This window comes from Tupaia chinensis, unplaced genomic scaffold (assembly GCF_000334495.1).
Source record: "Tupaia chinensis unplaced genomic scaffold, TupChi_1.0 Scaffold149178_1, whole genome shotgun sequence".
NCBI lineage: Eukaryota > Metazoa > Chordata > Mammalia > Scandentia > Tupaiidae > Tupaia > Tupaia belangeri.
The window spans coordinates 1,120,562-1,147,768 of record NW_006209026.1 but is presented as its reverse complement, the minus strand read 5'-3'; the positions used below and the strand labels follow the sequence as shown (position 1 = coordinate 1,147,768).

At 41.2% G+C, this 27,207-nt stretch overlaps 1 protein-coding gene and 1 long non-coding RNA gene across 2 annotated transcripts in view; one reads left to right on the top strand and one right to left on the bottom strand.

Annotated features, from left to right (window-relative positions):
• The window catches only part of LOC102474987 (microtubule-associated serine/threonine-protein kinase 4-like), a gene marked incomplete at its 5' end in the record, with an annotated part of 327,526 nt that overhangs the window by 139,386 nt on the left and 160,933 nt on the right, over nt 1-27,207 (bottom strand). The gene's annotated exons all lie outside the window — the stretch shown is intronic.
• LOC102472583 (uncharacterized) lies at nt 1,471-8,428 on the top strand. The gene is made up of 3 exons (XR_337711.1): nt 1,471-1,549; nt 5,979-6,037; nt 8,289-8,428. It is a non-coding gene; the product is annotated as an uncharacterized LOC102472583 (long non-coding RNA).

The following is a 27,207-nucleotide window of genomic DNA, read 5'->3' as shown; positions in this document are numbered from 1 at the left end:
AGATAGTTTTAGAAGTTACAATTGTCACAAAAAAGAACTTTGTACAAATTTTAAAACAGAAAAGGGGTAAGTAACAGAAACAAAGCCAGGCTTTTTTTTTTTTTTTTAGATTTTTGCCATGGGGCACATAAACTTGTCAAGAGACACAGAGAGTGAAAGAGAGTAAGAAAGAGAGGGAAAGTAAGAAATCACCCCTGAGAGGAGATGGCCACAATGGCATTCTCCTCTTGGGTTTTGGCCACATATGCACAAACACACCCAGCGTGTTTTTCAAGTCACCAGGTCTGGGACTCAAACTCAGAGTCGGCCATGTGGGATTCAGCAACTTTGACCTCCACACCACCTGTTGCCCCCAAACCCGGCATTCTGAGGCACATCTCACTGAGATTTGTTTTGTCTGCAAGTGAAAAGTGGTGGTCACGCTGTTACACCTGTCCGTGTTTTTGTGTTGTTTTGTTTTGTTTTGTTTTGTTTTTGGATTTACACTAACATGGATGTATTTACAGAAAGAAGAAAGTCAGAGAATAGGTCATCCACTTGTCTCTCTACACACTGCAGCATGTTCAAAATCATTGCACAAAAAGAAACTCGACCCTGCCTATTAGTAACCCCTTCCAAGTTAGTGGAGACAAAACAGCCCTCATCGGCAGCCAAGACTCAACTTTCCTGCAAGCTCAATTGCATTCATTGGTAACAAAAAACAGCTGATTTCAGGCACTTCTCAGTAAATACCTTCTGAAACTCATCGCCAGTCAGTACTTGCTATATTTCAGTGCCAGTATTTTCAAGAGAGGCCCTTGAAGAATGAGCAGTCTCTTCACTCTGGGATAAAAAGCCAGATCAGTAAGGGAAAGGGATCCCAGAGTGTACTTTACTTTGAAAAGAAACAGCCCTTTCAAATAAGGTATTTATTGAGGGTGCTTTCATTATAACAGTCTCCAATTTAGGAGGGCCTCCTAAGAGGAATTTCTGTCCAGCTTCAGATATTTTGCCTTTAAGTCTTTTAAAAAAAAAAAAAATTTTAGAGGTTTTTGCCTTAGGTCATGTGTGCTAGCCTGGAGAAAGAGAGAGACAGAGATACTGAGAGGGAAAGTGAAAAATCACCCCAAGGGATGATGGCCGCATGACCGCGCTGCAATGGCTTCACTTCCATTCTCGTCCTGGGCTCTTGGACATGTGCCCACACGTGCCTGGTGTAAGTTTCAAGCCACCAAATCTGAGACTAAACCACAGTTGGCATGTAGAAGTCCAGCAACGTAACTGCTATGCCATCTGTGGCCCCACCCTTAAGACTCATAGACAATGAATTGGAGTCAGGGAAACCTAAACACATTCAGCTACTAGAAAACGCAGAACTCAATGAGCTGTCTAACTACTATCAGGTCACTGACAATATTTTTGCCTCTTTCTATATCCTTATTTCATTTTTTTCCACTAATTTTTTTTTTTTTTTACTTTGGAAAGTTTCAGAAGATAATTGGCAGTTACAGAGCACTGATGAGCACCCACATTCTCTCTACCGATGGTGAAATTTTAACCTCTTGCCACAGTAAGTACTTTCTGCTCTTTCTCCCTCTCGACACACATAGACACAGTGAATGTTAGTTGGAGACATGATGGATCATCACATCTAAATACTTTGGCCTCTTCTAAGAATAAGGATATTTTCTTATAGTCTCCCATCCTGTAATCTCCATGTTCTTATAAAGTGTCTCAAGTCTTTTGTGATTGAGGTGAAGTATAAATACGGGAAAAAATATAAAATAAGGTTATAGCATGTAGATGCAACATTAAAAATGTGCTCTTTTTACATGACAAGGAAAATGTGCAACCACAAGGTGGCAATGTGTCATAGGTATTCTACAGACTGCTCCCGACGGTTAGTGAGTGCACCAAGAACAGGTGGCCACCTCTCACCACAATCGAGCGAGTTAGGGACCATTCCACTTTGTTATTTTCTCTTAATTACTAGTGACAGGTGCATAAAATACAAATATTTATTGTTTAAGGTTCATCAGCTTCTCCTACTTATTTTTCACCCGAGGTTCCATTTTTCAGCTTGCAGAATTAGCATTAATTACTCTGGAGAAGATAGTGTTATCACAAATAACACACTTTCTCTTCAGTGGAAAGATCATTCCTAAATAGGAATTATGCGATTTCCTTACACATTTATAACGAAGCCATAAAAGATATGAAACAAACATAGAAGAAAGAGAAGGAAATCAAGGAGACAGTATAGAAAAAAAAAAAGAAAAGAAAAAAATCAATTTCATCACATATATACAGAACTACAAGCTATTAGTCTATAAGCCAGGGTTTTTAATCACAATCCCAACCCCAAGAGGGGAGTATTATTTTAAATCTGGGAAAATTGAGGCAGTGAACTGTGAGGGCTGCCAATGTTTCATATATTATATGAGTAGAAAAACCTATAAGCAAAGTACAATGTTCCAAGATCCCATTTCCTTCTTCATACCAAAACACATTCCCAACAGGGCTCTCTCTAAATAGACCATTTTTCCAAATTTGCTGTGTTGTCAGTGGCTTTACTATTCCTTCTACAATTAGTCAAAGCTTCTCAAAATGGTCCACTGCAGCTCTGCAATTTATTTTTCATATTTTGTCCTGATTTGAACACTCATGATTCCTTTAAAAACATTTCATCACACTCTAGAGCTAATGGTAGACATCAACCATGTCACTTTGGACATTGCCCTTTAAATGATTTCAAAGTAATGTTTTCCAACTTCTTCTTCTTCAAAAAAAACCTCCCCAAATCTTCATACTACAAGGAGTTTTAATGAAAGACAGAGGCTGCCTTGAAACTTCCAAGGGCATTTAGGTCTGGGCATGGCATGTTTCACTTCAAACACTTCTAATTCCCTCCACTAAGCAGACCAGCCTTTCCCAGAAAACAGGATCCTACTTCCTTGTCATTTAGCTTTCTGCTCTCTACAAATAACATGAAACTGAAACATTCCTTAGAAATCTAAGTCTTCAAAATTCCCAGAAAAGAGGACCAGCAATTAGTATAATGGCTATGTTGCTGGACTCCCAAGTAGTCAACCACGGTTCGAGTCTCGGACCTGGTGGCTTAAACTCATGCCAGGCACATGTGCCTGGATCCCAAGAGGAGAATGGAGGAGCAGGGATTGCGGCGTGGCCATCCCTCATAGGGGCTGATTTCTTGCTTTCTGTCTCTCTGTCTCTCTTTGTCTCTCTGGTGAGTGCACATGCCCTAAAGCAAAAAAAAGCTCTCCAAAAAAAAAAAAAAAATCCCAGAAAATTCATATATGAAAAAACAGTGCATCATGGATTTTCAAAAATGTCTGCATCAAAAATAAATTCTTATTTTAATTCCATATTTCTACTAACTTTTTGAAGTTCCCTCACATTTCCTAGCTTCATTCAGTAATACAAACATTAATTCCTGGGGACTAGATTTGTTTAAAACCTCCTATACTAATTTCCTCAATCTTCTATAGTTCTAAGAGCCATAGGACAGCTTTAAGGGGTGCAAGTGCATGTTATTGAATTTAGAAGCCAGACGGGGGTCTAGCGCACCACCTACATGTGAGTGATGTACAGATGTTCTTGCTAGCAGCTCATCAGAGGAAACATGAAAGCATCTTAAGACAAAAGATGTATAACTAGGATTAAGTCTGATGAAAATATGGGGGAAAGCTTCTAAAATGATCAGTCCTATAAAAATGCTCATCATACACAATTCGCATAATAGAATTTTTTATCTGTATTTCCTATATTTATTATGCCCACCTATTTTTGCTATTTTACAAATGATTAGACTGAGAAAAATAGAAGACTCCACCATAATTACACGGTGGCTTATATCATCTGTGAAGATGAATTAAAAGGAAAATTGAAAGAAAATCACTTATAGAGCTCAATCTAATTTTCTTTATTGTCTCAGCCTTCCCCATTACTAGTAGTACTATCCCCAAACACAGCCCATGGGTTTCTTTCTCTATGGTTATATCCCCCAATAATACCATCTATTTCTAAAACAGCATTCTGTAACTGTCCAGGAACACTGACCTTTCAGTCTTAACTGACAATGTTCTTTTTTTTATTTTTTTAATTTGCCAGAGGATGCATGTGCTCTCCAGAAAGAGGGAGAGAGAAAGTGAAAGTAAGGAGGCACCCACCATGGGGAAGGGTCATGCTGCAATCTCTTGTTCTCCATTTCTCTTCCTTTCAGGATCTTGAGCATGCACACACATGTGCCCAATGTGCTTCTCAAGCTGCTAGGTGCGAAACTCGAACCATGCCATCAGCCATGTGGAATCCAATTGCCTTACCCACCACACCACAGACTGTCTCCCTAACTCACAATTTTCTCCAACCTCTTCTCCACACATTTTCATACACCATCACATGAGTTCTCTAATTCATAGTTTCTAGAGATCAACATTGACTATAAGAACAGATAGAGTTTTCCAATTTCAGGAAAAAGCTACTCCTGTTTTGTAGTTACTCAGATCACAAACCTTATAGTTATTCTTCTCTTTCTCACTCTATAACCAACCAGAAAGCCCTCTAGCTCAGCCTCCAAACTAGATCCAGAAATCTAATCACTTCACCACTGCTGCCACCACCACCCCTGTCCCTGATACCCTGACTTCTCTTGCAATAGCCCCCAAACAGGTCTCTCTGCTTCCTCCTTGGTCTCAGCATAGCAGCCAGTGGCCCTTCGATACAACCTGGTACCCCAGCTCCTCTGCTGGAGTCTTTCTACCACTTCGCCTTCACCCAGAACAAAACCCAAAGTCTTGACAGCAACCTACAGGCCCTAACACTTCGACCTCCACCTCCCTGATCCCAGCCCCTACTACTCCTGCACATAATCTACTTTAGTCTTGTCAAACCTCAGCTGCCCACAACTTCTTCCTACTCGGGGCCTTATATTGATCACTTGCTCAACCTGGGAAACACTCCAGATACTAATCACTGTGCCTCCTCCAATCTCCAGGTCTCCATTCAAATGTCACTCCTTCAGGGAGGCCCTGTGTAACTGTCAAGGGAAAATAGCAGGCCCCTTACTTTACTCCCTATTCTTTTTATTCAAAGTTTATTTCTACCATGAGAGAGACAGAGAGTTAGAGACACAGAGAAAGAGAAGTTATCCCGACAGGGTCTTCACACCAAGATTCTACCTCCAGCCTCCGTCAGTCAGGAGCACAGGCACATGCACGGTGTGCACAGAGAGACGTCAGGACACAAGCCCGGGATCAGCACTGTGGAGTCACACTGCTGCTGCACCACCATAGCTGGCACTGTTCCCTTTGCTCATTTTCCCTCATAGAATCTACCACCACAATGACTTACGAGATCTCTCGTACTGATTCTTGCCAGACTTCCTCTACTAAAATGTAAGTCACATCAAGTTACATGCTGGTTTGTTTTGTTCACTGTTCCATCCCTGGAGCAGTGCCAAATGCATAAAAGCACCATGTAAAAATTAGTGGAAAAAAAATGAACTATAAATCTCTAATATTTAGTTAAAAATGTAGTAACAGGGGACCAGCAGACGGAATAATGGTTACGTCGCTGGACTCCCACAGTTGACTGTGGTTCAAGTCCCAGACCCAGCAGCTTAAACTCAGACCAGGCATGTGTGCATGCGTACCTAAAATCCCGAGAGGAGAATGGAGGAGAAGGGATTGCAGCATGGCCATCCCCCTGGGGGGTCATTTCTTGCTTTTTCTCTCTCTGTCTCTGTCTCTCTGGTGAGTGTAAGCACCCTACAACAAAAATCTCTCTAAATATATATATAACAAGAAAAAAAATAGAATTCATGCCATAAAGGGCTTTTATTGTTCAAAAAGTACAATAAAATTATATTAAGTGTTACTCAAAGTAAAATGCTAAAATGAGTCTCTAGTATTTTGATATAATAGAACATTTTAGATAACAAAAAGACCCTTACTTTACAGTACATGGCATTTTTTTTTCAGAGAATCTCTTCTCTATACCAAACTGATATGCTAATTTTTGTACATGGATACCTCTGAAGGTGAGTCCTCAATAATGTATTATTCGACCTTTTAACTGTACCCCACTAGCATATTCACTGGTGTCTATCAATCCAACCTTTTCTTAGCTCCATGCCTCTTTTCAGTATTCCACCTTCATTCCCAAGATGAAGGCACATGCATTTTAAAGACCCATCCAGAATGCATGTGCCCTAAGGCCAAAGTTCATTAGTTCAAAGGGATCACCAATGTCATCTGCATACATAATGAGGAACTCACTGGTAAAGTCCTTCTTGTAATAAAAAGAGAGAGACCGCTGGTAGGTTATGAAGACAGTGTTTAGTTTTTCTGTTTCTTTTAAATATTCTAAGAAGCCAAAGATATGAAAATGCATAAATAATTTCAAAATTGCATAGACTATGCTCGTAATCTTAAAGACTACCTCTCCCCCAACCCGCCACCCAATAATCAAATTGGCAACCTGAAATGGCTTTGCTATGTTTCAAATCTGCATTTTATTTACTTTTACACTGAAGCCTAGAATCAATATTTTAAAATTTGGGAGAACAGGCTTCTATACTTAAATAGTCATTATTGGATTCATCCTAATTCCACAGTGGTTAGGAGCTCAGACTAGACCCCACACTCAAGTCTCCCAATGAAGATATTTAACCATGCCAGAACCTGCTTCCTCATCTACACAGTGTTGATAACCACAGAAGCTGTCTCCTGAGGTGGCTGTGAGGACTGTAAGAGTGGAAATAGGTAAAAGCCTTCGGACAGGGCCGGACACACAGTGCACAATCGATGCTAGCTGTGCTATTGATGGTCCTACCTACAAATCACCTCATTCGTTTTCTAGGCAAATATCTCACATGTACCTCATTTTAAATGGTTTTCAAGCCAATTAAACTGATTACAATTTCACCAAGGTTGTGGTTTCTCTTAGTGTTGAGGACTAAAGTGAGAATTTGGTGGAAACGGCTTTCACTTGGTATCAGGCCGCAATGCTCATGCCTAAGTGCTAGAGCTCAGAAGTCCTGGGCATGATCACCCACTGACTGGGTGGGTGTTGTCAGCCATGTCTTCAGCATGGGGCAGAGCTGTAAGTGGAGAGAGCCCAGACTGTATCTGAGTTGTCAGGGACAGAATCCCAGTACCATGAGCTGAGCAAACTACTTCTCTCTGACGTATGGCCACAGAGGTGGTGAGGGTGCAGACAAATGATGCATGAAAATAGGCTTGGTACATGTAAAAGGGGACTACAAAATGTTCACTGAGAAATAGAAGCAAAGTACAAGCTTATTTTGGTGCAAAAGAAACTGAAATCCATGCATAATTCTTCATAATCCATACTATTTTTCCATAAGTTCTTTGAAGGCCCTGCATAGGCACTCAATAACGAAAATACTGACGGCAAGTGTCATTATCATCACAGGCTCAGCGCCAGTCTCCCATTCCTGTGGCCTACTGCCTGAGAAAGCGAGTTAGTTTATCTGGGCCTTGTTAGTAGCACTACTCAGACACTGTTCCATACTCTTCAAAGAATATAGAAAAGATAACCATGTGTCATTCTCTGCACTGCCTGAAGAAATATGCAACACCCCTTCCATGGCATCAATACCCCTTCATGGCATCCTAAAAATCTGACAATACAAGGAGTCAGACCACCAAGAGAACTGTAATCCTGGACCACACTGCACTGGGGCCCGTTTAATTGATTTTGCTGACATTCATTTTAGATTATGCCACCCAGAATGCATACTTCTATTTAATGGCACTGCAAGAAATAGCCTTATAAATCCTGCCACTGTTCTATAAACACGTAAGGAAGGGCCTCTATTACACAGTGTCCTCCTTGTCAAGACCATCTCTTTTTTATAGAAATTTATCAAGCAGCTATGTTCCAGTTAAACGTGTGCTCTGGGCATAGCAGTGGGCAAAGCAGCAATGAATAAAAACAGACAAAATCCCAGCCTACCAGTAAGAGAGACACCTGGAGAAAAATTTTTCCATTCTCTGTATGAGACCTAGCTATGCTTAGGCAGGTCATGGTCTGTTTTCATCAGGGGGCCTTGTGAACCACATAACTAGTCACATCTGCCTACTTTGGTCCTGGAACTCCCCAGGCAAAGCCTATCTCTGGCAAGCATGGCATGTCCCACCTCCAGTCAAAGAGATCGACTTCATGAATCACCTGGGGGGCTAACCTCCACCCAGATTTTCACCTTAACCCATGCTAAATCTTACCCCTCCCAGGGATAACATGGCAATGTGTGGAATTATTTTTAGTTGCCACAACTCGGAAGAGGAGTGCTGCTGGTACCTACTACCCAGAGGCCAGGAAGGCTACAAATATCCTGCAATGCCCAGGACGGCCCTCCACAGCAAAGACTCATCCAGCCCCAAATCTCAGTAATTTCACTGTCAAGAACCCCTATTCTATTTATACATGCTTTCCCTTTTGCCTGTCTTCACCTATTTTTAAAATGTTCACCTTGCTAAGTTATGTGTTATTGCAGGTCATCTTAAAACCTTTTGGGAGCAAGAAGGGGAACAGAGAAAAGGCACAAATAAAATCTTAGCTGATGTCAATAAAATTTAGTAAGCCAATAATTTCCTAAGCAACATTAACTTACCCAAACTATTTGCTGTTTATTGCAATTTATTTTCACAATCAATGTTAATCTTTTTAAAAAATAATACAGCAATAGAAAGCATTTCAAATGGAAGATGTATTAAATGCTAATATCATTTCTGTCTTTGGTTTTGTAATTAATTCTCTGAATCACATACTTCAATTAGCAATCTAAGAAGTGTTGGAGAAACATTCTAAAATACATTCCTAGATCAAACCACAATGGCATTCACCCAAACAGAGGTTTCATTTCTTAAGAGAATTGATTTTCTTTCTCCCCTTCTGAAAGAAATATGTAAATTAGCACTTTGATACCACTATCTCACATTTGTCTGTCAACTCAACTTTAAGAAACTCATTTTCTTTGCTTATGAACATCTCAACACACACGCACACATGCACACACACGGGCATGCACACACACTCACCCACACCACCAGAAACACAGTATCACCTCAGCCCCAAGGACAGAGCACCACAAGGCAGGCGTCTAATCGCAACCGAGTCTGATAATGTACACTAAGCAATAAATCCAATGGTCTAAACAGGGGGAAAGAAAGTTAATATTATTTTACAGTTTTTAAAAACATGACATTTCTGCATATAGTTTTTGGACCATAAGTCACTTTTCCAAGTATAGGTTAGAAACTGACATTCAGGAAAACACAGAGAATGTATTAATTTGACTTTGCATATGTATCACCTGTTTTCCTGTCACTTTAATATTCTAGATGTTCCTCTGACCTTTATTTAGGGATGGGATCTGTGCTTGAAATTACTTATCTGAAGTCATTAAGTTCGCTTGATACCATCAAGTCCCCATCAGCAAAATAACTAAAGATTCTGACCAGGGTTAACAAGCAGGAAGAAGACATACTTCTCACCAGTTTTTTCCCTCAGTAAAGTCAGAGGGGCCACAGAATTTGACATTATGTGCATGCTTACCCCTAAAACAGAGAAAGTAGACTCCTAGATCATTTCTATTACCTTTTCCATTTACCAATGAGGAAACGGATTAAGAAAGATTAATCCGAGGCTGGGAGGTGACATGTTGACTAACGCACTGGACTCCCACATGGCTGACAGCAGTTCAAGTCCCAGACCTGGCCACTTGCTTTCTCACTTTCTCTCTCTCTCGTGAAATCAAATTAATAATTTAGTTAATATTTTTTTTAAAAAAAGAAAGACTAATCCTTTAGTTACCAGCTCAATAGGAGATACTACAAGAAATCAAGCTCAAGATTCTGAACTCCAAAGCTCACACTTTCCATTGTTCCAAACTGCCTCCCAGAGAAGGGCTACCAGTGGGTGAAGCAATGAAGTCCTGGAAAGTTAAACTTGTCTTCTTCTTATACCTATGGACTAGGAAGACTAACTCAGATAAGACCAGACCTCAGTCTCCAGGGTCAACCAATCCTAAATAGCAGCCTATATGAGCAGATTCTAAAGATCCTATGGCTGACATCCCTAAGTCAGAATTATAGAATCACAGAATATTAGCAGTCAAAAAAGACCTAAAACTCATCTGCAGTCTAATTCCCTGGGTTTACTGGAAAACTGAGGCCCACACAAATCAAGTGCTCAGGTTTATGAATAGACAGTGCATGAATGCAGATCAGAGCCCAATCTCCACACCTAAAATCTACTGCCGACCACACCGTGCTCTTGCAACTCACTTTGCTTCCTATGAACTCATAGCAGTCATCACTCTATTTTAATCTATTTCTGTGACTTCCTATTTTATTATTATTTTTTAATTACTAGAGGGTATATGTACTCCCGAGAAAGAGAAAAAGACAAAGAGAGGAAAAGAGAGAGAGGGAAAATACCCCACTACTGGGACATGACCATGTCATAATCCCTCTTCTCCATTTCTCCATTTTGTCAAGATCTGGGGCATGCATGTGCACATGCCCAGGCTGCTGGATTTGAAACACTGTCAGCCATGTGGGATCTGGCTCCCTTAACTACTAGGCCATAGCACAGCTCTGATTTCCTATAGTTTTCCATTTATACATGGTCTATCAACCCAGAGGTGTTTTTTGAAAAAATATTTAACCGAGTATCTACTATGGATCAAACATTGTGCTAAAAGGCGGAAGACAGAGAATAGAAAAACTAGTCATCTTTCTCAGGGCACCTCCAGCCCAGTCCACAGACACAAAACCATAATCATAACACATCATGGCAAATGTTGGGATAGCATTGGAAGTAAGGGACTGCAGGGCATTGGGCGGAGGTATGGTCCGGGAACTAGTTAATTTCTTACCCCTCCTGAGCTAGCTGAGCAATACCCACCCAGTAAGGCTATGGTGTTACTTCACATCTTGACTTACATTTACTCAGATTACAGTCTTCTAAGGGACCTCGAGGTCAGTTGAAGATGAAGCACAGAGTGATATCTCAATGCATGCTGATTTCCCTTCTGATTGGGGGCTTCTCAAACCCATCCACCACATTCTAACAGGTAAGAAAGACAGAGTCTCTGTGGCCTCATTAGTATGTTCATCTTAACAAGGCCCTTTTATAGTCTACACGTCTGTCCTCTATTAGGGGCCCTCTGCTTCACCACAAGCCGGAGGCTCTAGGAGTCATGCAGCATTTCCTGAAGGGACTAGAGAGCAGGAGGAAGGTAAGGGAGCCAAATTCAGGTATTTGGTCATATACAGGTGAATACATTTCAGGTTCATCTATAAAATAGGGACTAAGATATCCTCCTCATAGGATTCTTATGGACTAAGTGAACTGATCAATATAAACCTATTAGCATCACATCAGACAATAGAGGACAATTGCTTATTATCCCCCCTCCCACCCTTCTTTAGCCTAGTTCATTTTGTCTGAACCGTAAAAGAATAATTGGAACTTCTGTTCAATAACATTCCTCAAAGTTAAAAGTAAACTTAACACATGTTTCTGGAAGAAAAAAAAATCTTCAAAATAAACTCTTGTAAAATAATGCTTAAGTTCTTTAACTAGATCAACATCATAAATTAATATTCATCCCATGATTAAGAGGAAAAACAGCTGTTTGAGCAAGTCTGCAGTGAATAGCAGTAGCAAAGTGAACTCTGACCAAGCAGGCAAAATAAATAAAGTTTTCTTAAGAATTATTTCACAAGTTCTCAGCAGACCAGGGCTTACCTGTTTAAAACCAAGATAATTTAGAAAAATACAGAAAGCTCATCCCTGAGAAATCGGAGAATGTTAAAGAGGGCGAAATGGCTCTGGGGAGAGGGAATGCAAGGCCCTGCTAACTATTAATACTTTCATGAGCTTCTTCTTCTCCTTCTTCTATTTTGAGAGATTTTTGGTATAGGGCACATGCACTTGCCGGAGAGACAGAGAGCTAGAAAGCGAGAGATCGCCCTCCACGGAGATGGCCATGCTGCAACTCCCCCTCCTCCACTCTCCTCTCAGGATCTTGGGCACGCACACACACGTACCTGGCATGGGTTTTAGGCTTCCAGGTCTGGGACTGGAACGGTAGGTGACCACATGGGAGTACAACACCTCAACCACCACGCCACTTGCTGGCCCCACCCAGGCCACCTTCTTAAATTCATGATCCTCCTTTCTCAGCCTCTCCAAGTCTCTGAGATTACAGGCATATACTACCACGCCAGACCTTGAAGCTGAACCTGGAATCTAACCTGGGCTTCCCATGTGGTCCCAGCCACACAAGTCTCAACAGTGTATACCACTGCAGCCAGGTCAGCTTTCATTCATTATTAAAGGAGAAAAATGGTCAGCTGCCATGGCACAGCAGCGACGTAATCCTCCCTCACGCTGAAGCCATATGAGAAGGCCTCAGGTTCATGTCCCAGGGTCTGCCTGTACATGCTTTGTGCATATATCGGCCTGTGATCCTGGCTGGCTTAGGTTGGGGTAGATGACAGCATGAAGACTCCACTGGAGGGGTCTTTGGAATAAATAAATAAGCTTTAAAACAAACAAAGAAGCAAAAAAAAAAAAAAAAAAAAAAAAAAAAACCAAAAAAAAAAAAAAAAAGAGAAAGAGGGAATAAACAGAGAAAGCAAAGGGAATGGAGAAGAAAGAGAAGGAAAGGGAGAGTAAAATATAATTAAATAAGAGATGTTCAGGAAAATGATGCCGTTCTTGTCTCCCAGGCCCCTGAGTTCCCCTACAGCCATATTATCTCACGTTTGGACTGAAAGCTGTATCCTACTATGGAACTGAAGACCAATCTTTTTTAAAAATAATTATTTTATTTAACTTTATTTTATTTGACCAAAGAGGGACAGAGTGAGTGAGTGAGAGAGAGAGAAAGTGAGAACGCAAGCCATCAGGTCTGGGACTAAAACTGTCGTTGGCCAAATGGGAGTACAACACCGCTAGCCACCACATCACCTGCTGGTCCCTAAAAGACCAATCTTAATCCTTAGCAAAGTAATTTAGTAAATAATATGTATTATTAAATAAATGATTGTACACATATCCCATGGTGATACATTTTAAAATCCCGACACCCAAAGCCAGTAGCTTCCTGGCTCAGTACCAGCTCCATCTTACTCCTGGTTCCCATCTGACCAAGTTCTTGACGTGCTACCTACCCTCCCTCCCTGGGCTTAGCTCCTGCTTCACAATTACCAGTCTCTTGCTCTATGTCCCAGAACCCAAGGTCTGGGGGCCACCTCATGCCTAGGGTTTTCACTGACTGCCTCTGAAATGCAGCCTGGTGGGGACAGGGCCCCATGGGGTCTGGGCTCAGTGCTCTTGGCTTACCTGAGACACCAGCAAATGCCTGCCCTGCCTTTGCTGGAGGCACACTCTGGATTTAGGACTTTCTTCAGGACTTCGGGTAATGGCCCTGATATCCTCACTTTCCATTATCCCACTTACATCATCCCAGGGCTGGACCCAAGTTACCATCACCCGCTGGATGCCCAGTCGCCAAGAGTCAGTCCAGGACTAACCTGCCAACCCCCAAGGAAAACACAAACCAGAGAAACAGGAAAAAGACATAAAATTTAAAAAGCACAGGTGGACAATGCAATGAGGGAACCATTAAAAATAAAAGAAAGGAAAGCAACTAACAGCTTGGTAGAGTCTGCAGAAAATGAATTCACGTGAACTTTTCTTCATAGTCTACTATTCACCTGAGTAATGAACACAGTACGTTGTTGAAATTCTGATTAGCATACCAGTCATTACTCAAACCTCCTCACATGTGTTTATTCTTTAAGAAAAGATCTGGTTCCAAACAGGATTGAGTCTTCTGCTTTCAGGGAGAAACCTCTTCTCCTGGTTACAAGAGCAAAGTGTTCATCAAGATGTTCCCAGCATCCTCATGCAACTGAGAAAGTAAAAGATTTGCTTTTGGGCCAGGTTCAGAACTCCACTGAAAGAAGTATTCACCAGAAGCTATAGTGAAGTAAAAACAAACAAAAATAATTCACTGTCAAGAGTCCCTTGAGTCCTCAAGGCAGCCCCTAATGACTGCGTAGAGCTGCATAAATAAGACCAACGCAGCAACCGGAGGAGGGCTGGAGAGTTTGTCGTGTTCTTTCCTTGCCATGTGTATAGATAATAATTCAAAAATTATTATTAAACTACACCTACACTTAGCCAATAAGAGCAGAAATTCCATTTTTTTTTCCTCCTAAAGAGAAAAAAAAAGGTCACTAATACCAAGAACCCCAAGAAACAACCCAGGAAGCTGGAGTGCCAACTGTCCCTAGCTCAGAAAGTGTGGAGATGCTGATCTGAGGCCTGAAGGTGGACTCAGGCAGAGAAGTCACCAGAGCAACTTTACAGTCAGCATTTGACCCAGCTCGTCTCCCACGCCCCAGCTCTGTATTTTCCCAGTCCTCCCTGCGTCTCGCTGGTGGGAGGGCTCTGCCTTCAATACTAGAGGATCTAAAGACTGGAACCAAGCGATGCACTAAGGAGAAAGTTCACGTTTGTGCTTAAAACGTGCCCAACAGGGCAATCTACTCTGCGGGGTCAGAGTCCTTCTTTCAGAGAATCCAGGGCTCTAGAATATAAAAACCTGAACTTATAGATCAATTAGATTTCCTCTCCTTATATGGGGTTTTTATACAATGAATTCTTCTGCCATGTACATATTTATGAAGATTTACAAAATACAACATCTGAATTTACATTCAGATTTACTTTCACAACATATGAAAGCCCAGCTGATACATGAGGTCATGTCATTTGCCTGGTCTTGCTGGTGAAGCCCACAGCTCCCCCATACACGTGTGTTCACATGACTAGGGGAAGTCAGGCCACTTCTCCCAGGGAGACAGATTTTCTCGGTCCTCCGGTTCCACATTTCCAGTCACCCTGCCCCCTACCCCACCGGGGTCTCATTCCCACAAACTTCAAACTACTACAGTCTCTAAAGGTCCATTCCTGACCATCACAGATCGTTGCTATTCCTGGGATCTGCCAACGAGAGCCAGGTGCCAAATACAATTTTATCGGCTCACGACCCTGCTCGTTTGTTTGCTCACTGTCTGTACTCTACAGCAGAGTCAGCCAGTTGTCACAGAGCCCATGCAGCCCACAAAGCCTAAACATTCACGATCTGGCCCTTGTTAGGATGTCCACAGGTACCCACTTTATTCCACAAATTTACTGAATTTGGGCACTGTGGAGACCACAGCCCAGTCCCTGTATTCAGGCAGTAACCAGGGCTGTGAAAAGCAGCAGCAGGACCTGAGGCAGAGAAGGACGGCCACTCTATTACACGGCTGATTAAAGAATATGGCTCTGAAAAGGGGGGCACTTAAACAGAGACCCAAAGAAAGAAATGGAGCCATGGGGGGGAGGAGGAAGGGGCTTCCGGTCAGGGGATCGGCAAGCATCAGGGCCCTAAAGTGAAAGTTCAGTATGCTTGAGAAAAAGCAAGCAAGAGAGCTGGACACTGTCCTCTTACCCCACGGCTGGAAGCCACTGGCTCTTTCCAAGAAGTCAAAGCACCACCTCAAGTGCTTTCAGCACGTTACTCATTTTTGTTTTAACATTTATTTATTTATAATGATTTTCAAGCTGCTGACTCACTCAAATCACAAAGCTGGCCATGTGGGAATCAGGTGCCTCAACTACCAGACCACCTGCTGGCCCCCTCGTTTAATCTTTAAAATTACCCTCTAACATGGAATTATCCCCCATTTCACAGAAAGGAAACTGAGGCCTAAGGAGCCAAAGCAACTTGCCCAAGGTATCAGAGCTAGGGATCTACAAAGACTGAGGCGTAATTGCAGCCAGACCCATGCTCTTCCTATACTGCTTTCCATTTCACATCTGCGCAGGCAGCACCAGCCTGTCACCCAGCCCCAGATCAACAGCTTGAAGTTACTACTATGGCTGGTTCGTTGGTGCTTGCCAGCTAGACCGGTGAAGAGGTTTTACTGGGCCTGATGCCTTTCTCCTTTCCATTTTTTTTTTTTTTAATTAGGTCTCATTGAACTTCCCTAGTGCCTCCATCCCTGACATTATATAAGCCTCCTAGGCCCACCTCCAAAACAAATAGCCGAGCTATGAAGACTCACTGATACAAGCAAACGGCCTGCAGGAAAAGAAAGGAGAAAGGGAACTAATATTTGCAGAAGGCCTCTGCGTGCCAAGTTCTGATATAAGGGCTTACACGCCATGTACTTTATTTCTAGGAGATGATGTTTAATGAGAATATCAAAGCAGAAAAATATAGCATCTTCCATTTGGATTTCTGCATTCCAAAAAGCAGTAACTGCTCGAGGAGACTCCACAGCAGACACAATTTAAATGTAAGCGATAGCACATCCTCCTACACCATTTTCCTCAAGATCAATCATGGTGCAGTGCTCCCGGCCAAGACACACAGCAACCTCCTAATCCTTCCTACCTCAGAATGCACTCTCTGATGCCTTCCACCCGCCTCCTCTGTCACTTTGGAGCTTACGCCAGCCTCTAATTCACTCTTGCCAAGTGTTAAGATGATGTTCAAGGTACAACTGATTGATCCTAAAGCGACCACCTTCCACATACACACTTAGTTCCTCCCAAAGACCTAGGAGCCCTCAGGCAGTTAAGACTCTTGGTGGCTTATCAGGATTTCCCCATGTTCTCAAGACAGATTTGTGGATTAATTCCCTAGTGTAGCTCTCAACATAATACCACTAAGAAACCTAAAGTTCATTCACAACACAGCTGCACAGCAACACACACTAGACACTGAGGAGCACATGTTACCTACAAAAAGTGGGGTGGAAAAATGGAAAAAGTGATGAAAATAAGATCCTGCTCAGCAGGGAAAAAAATTCAGAAATACTATGTTGCTGCCTCCACTTCAGCATTTACCACAGAAAAAGTCACCATTCTTGGGTAATATGTTGTTGCCCCCCTAAATCCTAGCTCTGATCGGTAGTCTCTAACACTCAGCAAAAGGCTTGACATATCAACATTTACCATATGCACCACATGAACAAATGTCTAGATTTTTTTTTTTGGAGAGGTTTTTTTCTTTTTGCTATAGGGCGCGTGCGCTCGCCAGACAGAGAGAGACAGAGAGAGAGAGAAAGTGAGAAATCACCCCCTAGGGGGGATGGCCACGCCGCAATCCTCCCTCCTCCTCTCAGGATCTTGGGCACGCACGCACACGCGCTTGGCGTGAGTTTTAAGCCACCAGGTCCGGGACTCGAACCACGGTCGACTACATGGGAGTCCAGAGACATAGCCATTACGCTAACTGCTGGTCCCCAAATGTCTAGATTTTGAGAGGACTTCAAAAAGTTGACAGAAAAAGAAATTAAAATGAGTTTATTGTGATAAAAAATTTTGAAATCTATAGTTTTTTATATATATATAATGCCTACTTTCCATGAACATTCTGAAGTCCCTTCATACTTGAGAGTATTATTTGGTGACAATTACATGGAGGAAGAATGAATGGAAAACTGAAAGTAAAAAGATCTCTATACATGTGAAATGAGAAGAAGACTGGTTATTTAATAAATTTCCTTGCAGCAGGGCTAGGAAGGGGCCCAGGCATTCTCTACCACCTATTGCTGTTTCTCTGAGGTTGAAGTGAACCAGTGTTATCCATCTCCTCCTCTTCTCCCAAGAACTCCTGCCTCAGGGATATAGAAGTCAAGGAACATAAATAATAATGTCTGTCCCTACAACTAAAGAAGGTGCAGCTAGGTGTCCCCTGAGGAGAGAGAGGGAAATAGTAGAATTGTCTGGAAGAAAAATAATTTACATTTTATGTTATAGAATATCTACAAGTATAGGGACTATGTGTCATTTCCTCATTTCCCTGATAAATAAGAATGTAGGAAAAAGCAGGAAAATCAAATTAGAAAATTTTTTTGAAAACTTAGAAATGAATGTTACACAAGTCACACAAACACAATTAAGTGGTGGCAGTTTTTTTGTGTGCAATGGCAATTTATTTGATGATAAACCACTGGCCATCACTGTAGCTAATCAAAGCAAAAAAAAAAAAAAGATAAGAAAATGATGATAAAGTCAATAATTCATGACTTCAATAACTACTCCAACAGAGGGTAATAACCTACGTAATATCTTTTAAGGATGCTTATAACTCACAATCTTATAAAGTCACAATATTTAGTAACCAAAATTTAACCATCAAAAGAGCACTATATCAAGTTATAAGTAAACATCAGGATCAGGGCCTCACCACATGGCTCAAGTCAGCTTGAGAAACATGCCAAGCACATATGCATGTGTGCCCAAAATCCTGAAAGGAGGGCAAGATGGAGAAGGGATTATGGCATAACCATTCCCCATGGGGAGGGGACTGCTTTCCTCTTCCTCTCTGTCTCTGTTGAATGCACTCCTCCTCTAGCAAAAAAATAAACAGAAAAACAGACAAATAAACATCAGGACAAGTCCGATAGCCCAGTGGTTAAGGGAGCCAGACCCCACATGGTTGACCACAGTTTGAATCTTGGTGGCTTGAAAAACAGGCCAGGCACATGTGTATCTGTGTCCAAAGTCTCAACAGGATGGAGAAATAGCAGAGAAAGGATTGCTGCCTGGTATCGTCCCACTGGGGGATGCTCCTCCTCCTTCCTCTCTCTCTATCTCTCTGATGAGTGCACATGCACTCTGACAATTAAAAAATAATAAGGAAAAGAAGTTAGACGAAAATGGTCTGTAAGAGTCTAAGAGTATGATGTACTCACAGTGCCTAAGATCTGACAGTGGCTAAACATTTAGCACATCAAAGTTAACGGACATACCTGACTCAGCATTTTCAAACTGGAAGATGACTCTGGCCTCTCAGAAAATACTTCCAGAATAGAAACCCCCCTCCATACACACTCCTTACCCTGCTCCTGCTATGGTCTCTTATACAACACCTATCATCTAACCCATTGCATATTTCACTTATTATTCCTCTCATCCAATAGATGGAAGCATCACAAAGGTAGAAACTAGAGCCCTGATCTGGTTTGTGTTTCCCCAAAATTCATGTGCTGTGATCTGGCTGTAACTTAATACCTTTGTGGTGCCAAAAGGTGGGGCCCTGGGAGTGATTAAGTGATTATGGTGGGGCACTCAGTCTTGAGTTCCAGTGGGAGTACACAGAGAGGGCGTGAGATCAGAAGAGACACTGGTGGACACAGTGGCTTTCCTCTAACACTCATGGTGTTGTGATCAGGATTCTGCAAGATGCCTATCAGAACTGGCCCCTGCTCCTCAGACCTCCAAATGTGAGCCAAATAGATGTCAATTTTAAAAAATCACCCAGTTCCAGCTATTTTCCATTATTAGCAACAAAAAAGACTAGAAGAGATCTGTTTTGCTCCCTGGTGATTCTCAGAGCTAGGCCCACAGTAGATACAGCAGCCATTAGTGCCACATAGACTATCTGGGGCTTTCCACTTTCAGGGCACACGATAACACTCTCTGGCCCTCCTGTGACTGGATAGGGCCATGAGACAAGTGTGACTAGCAAGTTTAAGAAACAGTATGTGCGTCTTGTGCGGGCTAGAGTACTTAACTGCAGAGCACCCTTTCCTAACTATACACTTCAGCTACTGCTTCCCCTGGTGGGGGCTGCTTTGTCAACTGTTCCAGAGAGAGGATAGGTAGAACTCCAATCAACCCACGATAAACATAAAGAACCAGCAAGAAATAAGAGAGTGATAGCCTCTCCCCATGGCCCCAGTGAGCACATAAGCCCTCAAGCAGAACTAACTAAATAAACAAAATGTGGCTAAAGTGTCAACACCTCCTCCCTTAACCATTTAGTGTGAGGGGACCTGTTTACTCACAATGTTCCCTATTATAATTTGAAACAACTCATAGGAAGACCAGTATTAAGGTCCAAAATTACATTCTTAAAGAATGCAAATGGGGGGACTAGCAGTTAGCATAATGGCTATGTTGCTGAACTTCCATGAAGCCAACCGCAGTTCGAGTCTCGGATCCAGTGGCTTAAACTCACACCAGGCGCATGTGCGTGCGTGTCCAAGATCCCAAGAGAAGAATGGAGGAGAAGGGACTGTGGAGTGGTCATCTCCCCTGGGAGGTGATTTCTCGTTTTCTATCTCTCTGTCTCTGTCTTTCTGGCAAGCGCATGCTCCCTATAGCATAAAGCTCTCCCCCCCAAAGAAAGAAAAGAATGCAAATGGGTGGCCAGCAGGTGGAATGGTGGTTAAGGGCACTGGAACTCCCACATAGCCGACCACAGTTTGAGTCCCGGACTTGGTGGCTTGCTTTACCGTTCTCTCTCTTTCTTTCTCTCTCCCTCTACCTCTCTGGTCAAATTAAAATAAAATAAAAAGTTAAATAAAAAAGATTATTAAGAAAAAGAATACAAATGGCAGGGCAGGATATACGGTAGGGCATTTTAACAGCCTCACTGCCCTCTTTTACTGTGTTCCTGAAGAGCTTTTGATTGATCGAAGTCAAGAGAGTGACTCGCATTATACTGTGACAAGTGATCAATATGAGCAAGAGAAAGGTTTGTTTGTCTTCTAGAGGTTTCACTCAGAAGCCTTTAAATAGCTTAACACTCCTAGCAAAGCACAGAACCTGAAACTACCCTCGAAATGGACCCTAAATAAAGAGTTTCCAGAAGTAAAAGAAAGGTGAAAGGATCAAGGCCTATGGAGAAGATACTAGGCAAAGAAGAGACCTGCAGCTGCCCTGGTGTGGTAAATTTTACAGTATGTCAACAATTTCTTTAGAATTTTTCCCTTCAAGAGGGAGACCGTAACTTCACCCGGGAATACAGACAATACTTAGTGGCTCTTTTTTTTTTTTTTTTTTTTGGAGAGGTTTTTGCTAGAGGGCATGTGCGCTCACCAGGCAGGCAGAGAGACAGAGAGACAGAAAGCAAGAAATCACCCCCTAGGGGGGATGGCCACCCCGCAATCCCTTCTCCATTCTCCTCTTGGGATCTTGGGCATGCACGCACACGCGCCCAGCGTGAGTTTAAACCACCGGGTCTGGGACTCAAACCGTGGTCGACTACGTGGGAGTTCAGTGACATAGCTATTACGCCAACTGCTGGTCCCAAGTGGCTCGCTTATAAGGAACAGAACAGGCTTAAATGATGGGGTGTGACTTTGGGGCTTGGTCATAAATGGCACTGTAGCTTCTTCCTCATTCTCTCTCTCACCCTCGCTCTCTTCCTCACTCACTCTCACATGAATGCACATTCTGTCTCATACTTCATCTGAGAGAAGCTGCCGCCATGCCATGTGGACAATCAACCACATGGTGAAGAACTGAGGCCAGGCCATGTGCCAAGCATGTGAGGGAACATTTTGGAGGATGCCCTACGCAAACCCCAGTCAAATTGTCAGGTGACTGCAGCTCTGGCTGTAACTTCATCAATGACCCATTCTAGAATCACCCTGCTAAAACTACTTATGAATTATTAACTCAGATTATGAATTATTAACTATAAATTTGAGATAATGATTCAGTTTGCTTTTTTAAAAGTTGCTAAATTTGGGAATAATTTCTTTTTATAAATAATTATCATTTTATTTATTACTTATTAGTATTTTTTTTGGAGACGTTTTTGCTATAGAGTGCATGCACTCATCAGGAGGACAGAGAGAGACAGAGAGACAGAAAGTGAGAAATCACCCCTCATGGGGGATGGCCATGCCACAATCCCATTCCCCTCTCAGGATCTTGGATATGCACGCAAATGTGCCCGGCATGAGTTTAAGCCACTGGGTCTGGAACTCAAACCACAGTTGACTACATGGGAGTCCAGCAACATAGCCATTACACCAACTGCTGGTCCCATACTTATTATTTTTTAATTTTCTACAGGCCACATCCACTCACCAAAGAGAGACAGAGAAAGAAAAAGAAAGCAACCTGCCAGGTCCAGGACTCGACCTACGGTTGGTCATGTGGGAGTCCAGCACTTTAACTACCATGCGACATGCTCGTCCCATGGGGAATGATTTCCTACACAACAAGAGGTAACTAATATAACAAGTGACTGTGGCTTGATGTGATATGCATGCCTGTGTTATGTGAGTGATGTGCTCACAGTGAGTCTGTAGATCAGACTACACACTGGTCCAGATGACTCAGATATAATTGAGGGGGTACAAACATGTCCAACTGAGCACAGCATTCCCCATTTCCAAATCCTAAGATTTCTTATCGGTCATATTAAAGTATACAAGCATAGACTGTAGCTCTTCATTGCTTCCTTAACCTTTTGAATACAGTCTCCCATATATCACATGTGAAAACCAGCTTCATTTTAATGGCACCACCAATGAAAGGGCCTTCACTTCATCATGACTCAAAAAATTCTTAAAGAACTGCAAAACAGCAAAGAAAGGACTAGACCATGGATAATGGTCCTGTATGCAGGACAATGGAGACTGCTTGTATTATCATTTATTCATATTTCCCCTTTTTTTCCTAAAAAGAATTAAGGAAGTTAGAATACCCATAGTAGAAGTTATTTTCTCCAACACTAACTCATTGGCACCTTCAACAACTAAATAGTCCTCTTCAGAACCTGCATTTGATTCTCTGAGTAATTTGCTATTCTATTAAACAGTAATTCAGTGACTGAAGTTTAGGAGAAATACAGCTCCAATTTTATGTGTTAGCAGGCTAGAAAGCACTCAGCAGCCAAAGCAAGCATGCGCACACACACCGAAGTGTTATCCGTCCTGGTATTTTGCATCTTCCACCTCTTTCCTATTTGGGGTTTAAATGAGAGCAGAGAAGTGATCATTAAACAGTCCAAGGTTTAACTTCTATAAGAATGTTTATGGTGTCACTAGCACAATCTGAATGAGGACAAGAAAGAAAGAAAACGGTATTAAAGTAGGGTAAAGACAAGATGCTAAAGCTTGCAGTGAAGCCAGCTTCAACAGAAAACAGGGTATCTGAAAACAAATGATGAAAACAGGGATTTCCCATTTCCAGATCCCCTGAATCCCACAACTATTTACCCTAAGTGTCCATGTTTTTTTCCCTTATTTCTTACTTTTTAAAATTTTCTTTCTTTACAGTCATTCACTGTATATCAATACAGTATACAAAACAAGATATTCTATCCAATATACATGGTATATTGGCCCAATCAAGGATACTACCATACATGTTTCTTATATATTTTGCCCCCCCCCCATTCCTTACCTCTCGCCCTCTGCCAACTCCCTCTCTTCTCTCACACTGTCTCTGGTATGTGTAGTTGTTTTCCATCCCCCCCTTTTTTTTTCACATTTCATTGATTCACTAAAGATATTAATTTAAAGACTTTCAATAGCAAGCACAGCTGATATATATATAATTATGAACACATATCTGACTGTAAGTGTAAATCTCTGTAAGTGAACATACTGTGAAGTAGCACCTCGCTGGGGCTATATAGCTTATTGCAATCATTAAATAGGTATTAATCGGTATTTTTAATGCATTTTTTATTTCAAAATTGTTTGTTTTTTATGGAGAGGTTTTTGCTACAGGGCACAAGCGCTGGCCAGAAAGACAGAGAGAGATAGAGAGACAGAAAGTGAGAAATCACTTCCTAGGCCCCTGGAGGGATGGGCATGCCGCAATCCCTTCTCCTCCATTCTCTTCTAAGTATCTTGGGCACGTATGCACACGTGCCTGGCTTGAGTTTAAGCCACTGGGATGGAGATTCGAACCATGGCTGACTACATGGGAGTCCAGCGACGTAACCATTACTCCATCAGCTGGTCCCAAAAGTTTTAGTTTTAATAGATCAAAATCAAAAAATGGTAAGGGAACTTATAGCCAAGAAAAAGGTTAAGATTTAGTTCAAATAGTAGGTAGATGAACCTAACAACAATCCAAGAGAAGATAAAACTCTTTAAATATGGAAATCAAAGCATCAAAGAAAATCAGTAATGTTTTAGTCTAAAATCAAAAAATTCTATTTTACTAGTTCATACTCGTGTAATTAATCTCTCTTCGAACTATCAACAGTTCAAAAGACAAAAATCCCTAAATATGGAAATCAAAACTTCAAAGAAACATTCAACTCCAGACTTGTCCCTACCATTAGGCTGGCCATTCTCTTGGTTGCTTCTTGTACTCTTATTTCTGTGTGTCTGACTTTAGTTTTCCTAGTATAGCACTCCCTTCAGCACTTCTTGGACAGCTGGTCTGGTGATGGTAATTCCTTTCAAGTTTTGTTTACCTGAAAATGTTTTTGTCTTTTTTTTCCCATACGAAAGATAATCTTGTTGAGTATAGTATTCTTGGTCGAAATTAATTTTCACTTAACACTTTGAATTTATTTTCCCATTTGTTCCTTGTTTGCACTGTTTCTGATGAGAGGTCTGACATTAGCCTTATAGCATACCATTTGAAAGTAACTTGATGTGCAAATTTTAGATCTTGTCTCAGTCTGTGATTTTGGTCAATCTGGCTATGATGTGCCTTGGGAAAGATCTTCTTGGGTTGATTCTATGTGGGGTCCTCTGTATTTCTTGGGTCTGAATATTTGAGTGTCTCTCTAGGTTTAGAAAGTTTTCTTCCAGGATTTCATGGAATAGATGATTGACACCCTTATTAGTTTCTTCACCTTCTAGGATACCGATGATCTGGATATTTGAGTGTTTAATGGTATCTAATATTACTCGAATGTTACTCTCATTTTGGGGGGTTATTTTCTCAGTCTTTTGGTGAATTTCTCTAGGTCACAGGTTCTATCTTCTACATCTGAGATTAGATCTTCTTCATGATCTAATCTGCTTTTGATACTTTCAATGGAAGTTTTTACTTCCTTTGTTACAACCTTCATCTCTAACAATTCCATTTGATTCTTTTTTATGATGTGTATCTCCTCTTTCTGATCATGCAAGAACTTCCTCACCTCCTGGAACTCGGTGTCTCTTTTCTCCTGCATCTTCTGGAGTTCATCGTCTCTATTCTCTTGCATCTCTGTTAGCTTTGTCACTATAAATATTTTAAATTCTTTATCTGATATTTCCATGAGTTCCCTTGTATTCTCTGTGGAGGAAGAGAAGTTATTCTTTTCCATTAGAGGAAGGATATTTTCTTCATTTCTCATATTTCTTGTGCCTCTGTGGTGATTTTTGGTCATCTGATGGAGTATACATTTTTTCCTATTTTGTGGAGTTAAATCTGAGCAGAGGAATGCAGAAAGAGGTGAACTGAAGTCTATAAACAGTACTGTTTTTCTCCCTTTGCACAGAAGATTCAATGAAAATGGAGAATTAATATGACCCTAAAAGTATTCAGATATTTGACTACTGAGCACCTAGACCTGTCTGGAAAATCAGTGTTTGGAGGCTGAGCAGAAAAGTGAGAAAGGTAAAAAGAAATGGAAAAGGAATGGAAAAGAAGAAGAGGAGGAGGAAAAAAAAAAAAAAAGACAAAAACAATACGAGAAGAGAAAAATTTTTTATCAAAAAATAAAAAACACATGGCGCATTAGCGCACCACGCAAATGGGGCCACTTGGAACTCAAATACACATGGCTACTGATTGGTTTATCCTATGGGGGCATGGAGAAAGGTAAGAATTAGAAAGACAAAAGAGCAGCAGAGAGCTAAGTTTAAAAAAAAAATTAAAAATAAAGAGAGATGGAAAGAGAGAGAGAATAAGTAGGGTGTTCTAAGCTGGCTCCTGGCTAGATTGGGGAGTAGGAGGGTGAAGTCTGGGCAGAAGGTCTTCGGTGGTCGAAATCCCTGAATGGGGCTGCTCGGAACTCAAATACAGATGGCTGCTGACTGGCTTATCCTGGCTCCTGGCTAGACTGGGGAGCAGCAGAGGGTCTTCAGTGGTAGAAAGCCAGAGTCCATGTTTCAGATCACCTATCTTGGAACAATAATGACAACATAATATCAGAACCATAAAAATGCATCATAGATGCCTTTTGCCTATATTAAAAATAAAAAGGCAGTGTGTCAACTATAAAAGAAATGGTTTCAGCTCCCTTCTAAATATATTCATCAAGTATTTACTCTATGTTAAGACACTATACCAGGAGAGAATGAAAAGTAAATACCGTCCCTGTCGTCAGGAATATCTCAATCAAATAAGTGATTTTTAAACCAAGATCTCAGATCCCTCTGCAAGTTCTACACAAATTATAGCTCCTCTCCCCAAATAAACACTGTACCAATAGACACAAAATCTTTCTAACAATTTCAGGTTATCCACAAATTGCCAATATCCATGGATCCTTGGATACATTTGTCTATCTTGATCTACTAATAGAAAAAAAGGCATATTATTTAATAAATATAATACATTATATATCAGTCTTGAATTCTTCCAAGCAGTTGAAAAATACCACCTTCCATCCTTATTAAACACTCAGTATTATAGAGGACAAAATACATACATTCATGTGAAAGTAACATTTTTATAAAAGTAGCACTTATTACTATTCCTGGCATCACTTTTTACAGGTAATAGTAGCTGAACAGAAATAAAATTCACATGAAACCTGAATTTGTAAAAATCTGCATTTCCAACTTTATCCTTACAGTAAATGTGGTTATTTTGCATGATTAATCCTGAATGTAAAACATTTTCTGTAGTGCTAAGATAGCACACTGAACACTTCTCATTAGTTTCAATAGCTTAAATAATACTGTTAGAAAAAAACTCACTTTAATTTTTCATTTTTTAAAAAAGTCTGTTTTTCTACATAAACGGTATTTATGCTGTAAAAAAAAAAAAAAGACATGAATGACAAGTGAACTAGGTACTAGTGACTTTTACAAAAATTCTCCCTGTTTCTGTAGTGTCTTTCAGAAAACAGACTGTTGAACACAGCTCAGAGAATGGCCTTAAGAGTGGGGCATGGTGGCGTCAGCAGGTAGCATATTGGTAAGGTGGACTCCCACATGGTTGACCACAGTTCAAGTCCCAGACCCAGCAGCTTGGAACTCATGCCAGATGCATGTACATGAGTGCCCAAATTCCCAAAGGAGAATGGAAAAGGGATTGTGACATGGCCATTCCCTATGTGGCGGAGGAGAGAGTGATATCTCACTTTCTGTCATTCTGTCTTTCTCAGGTAAGTGTACATGCCCTATAACAAAAAAAAAAAAAAAAAAAAAAAAAAAAAAACACCCCAAGAAAAAAAAAAAA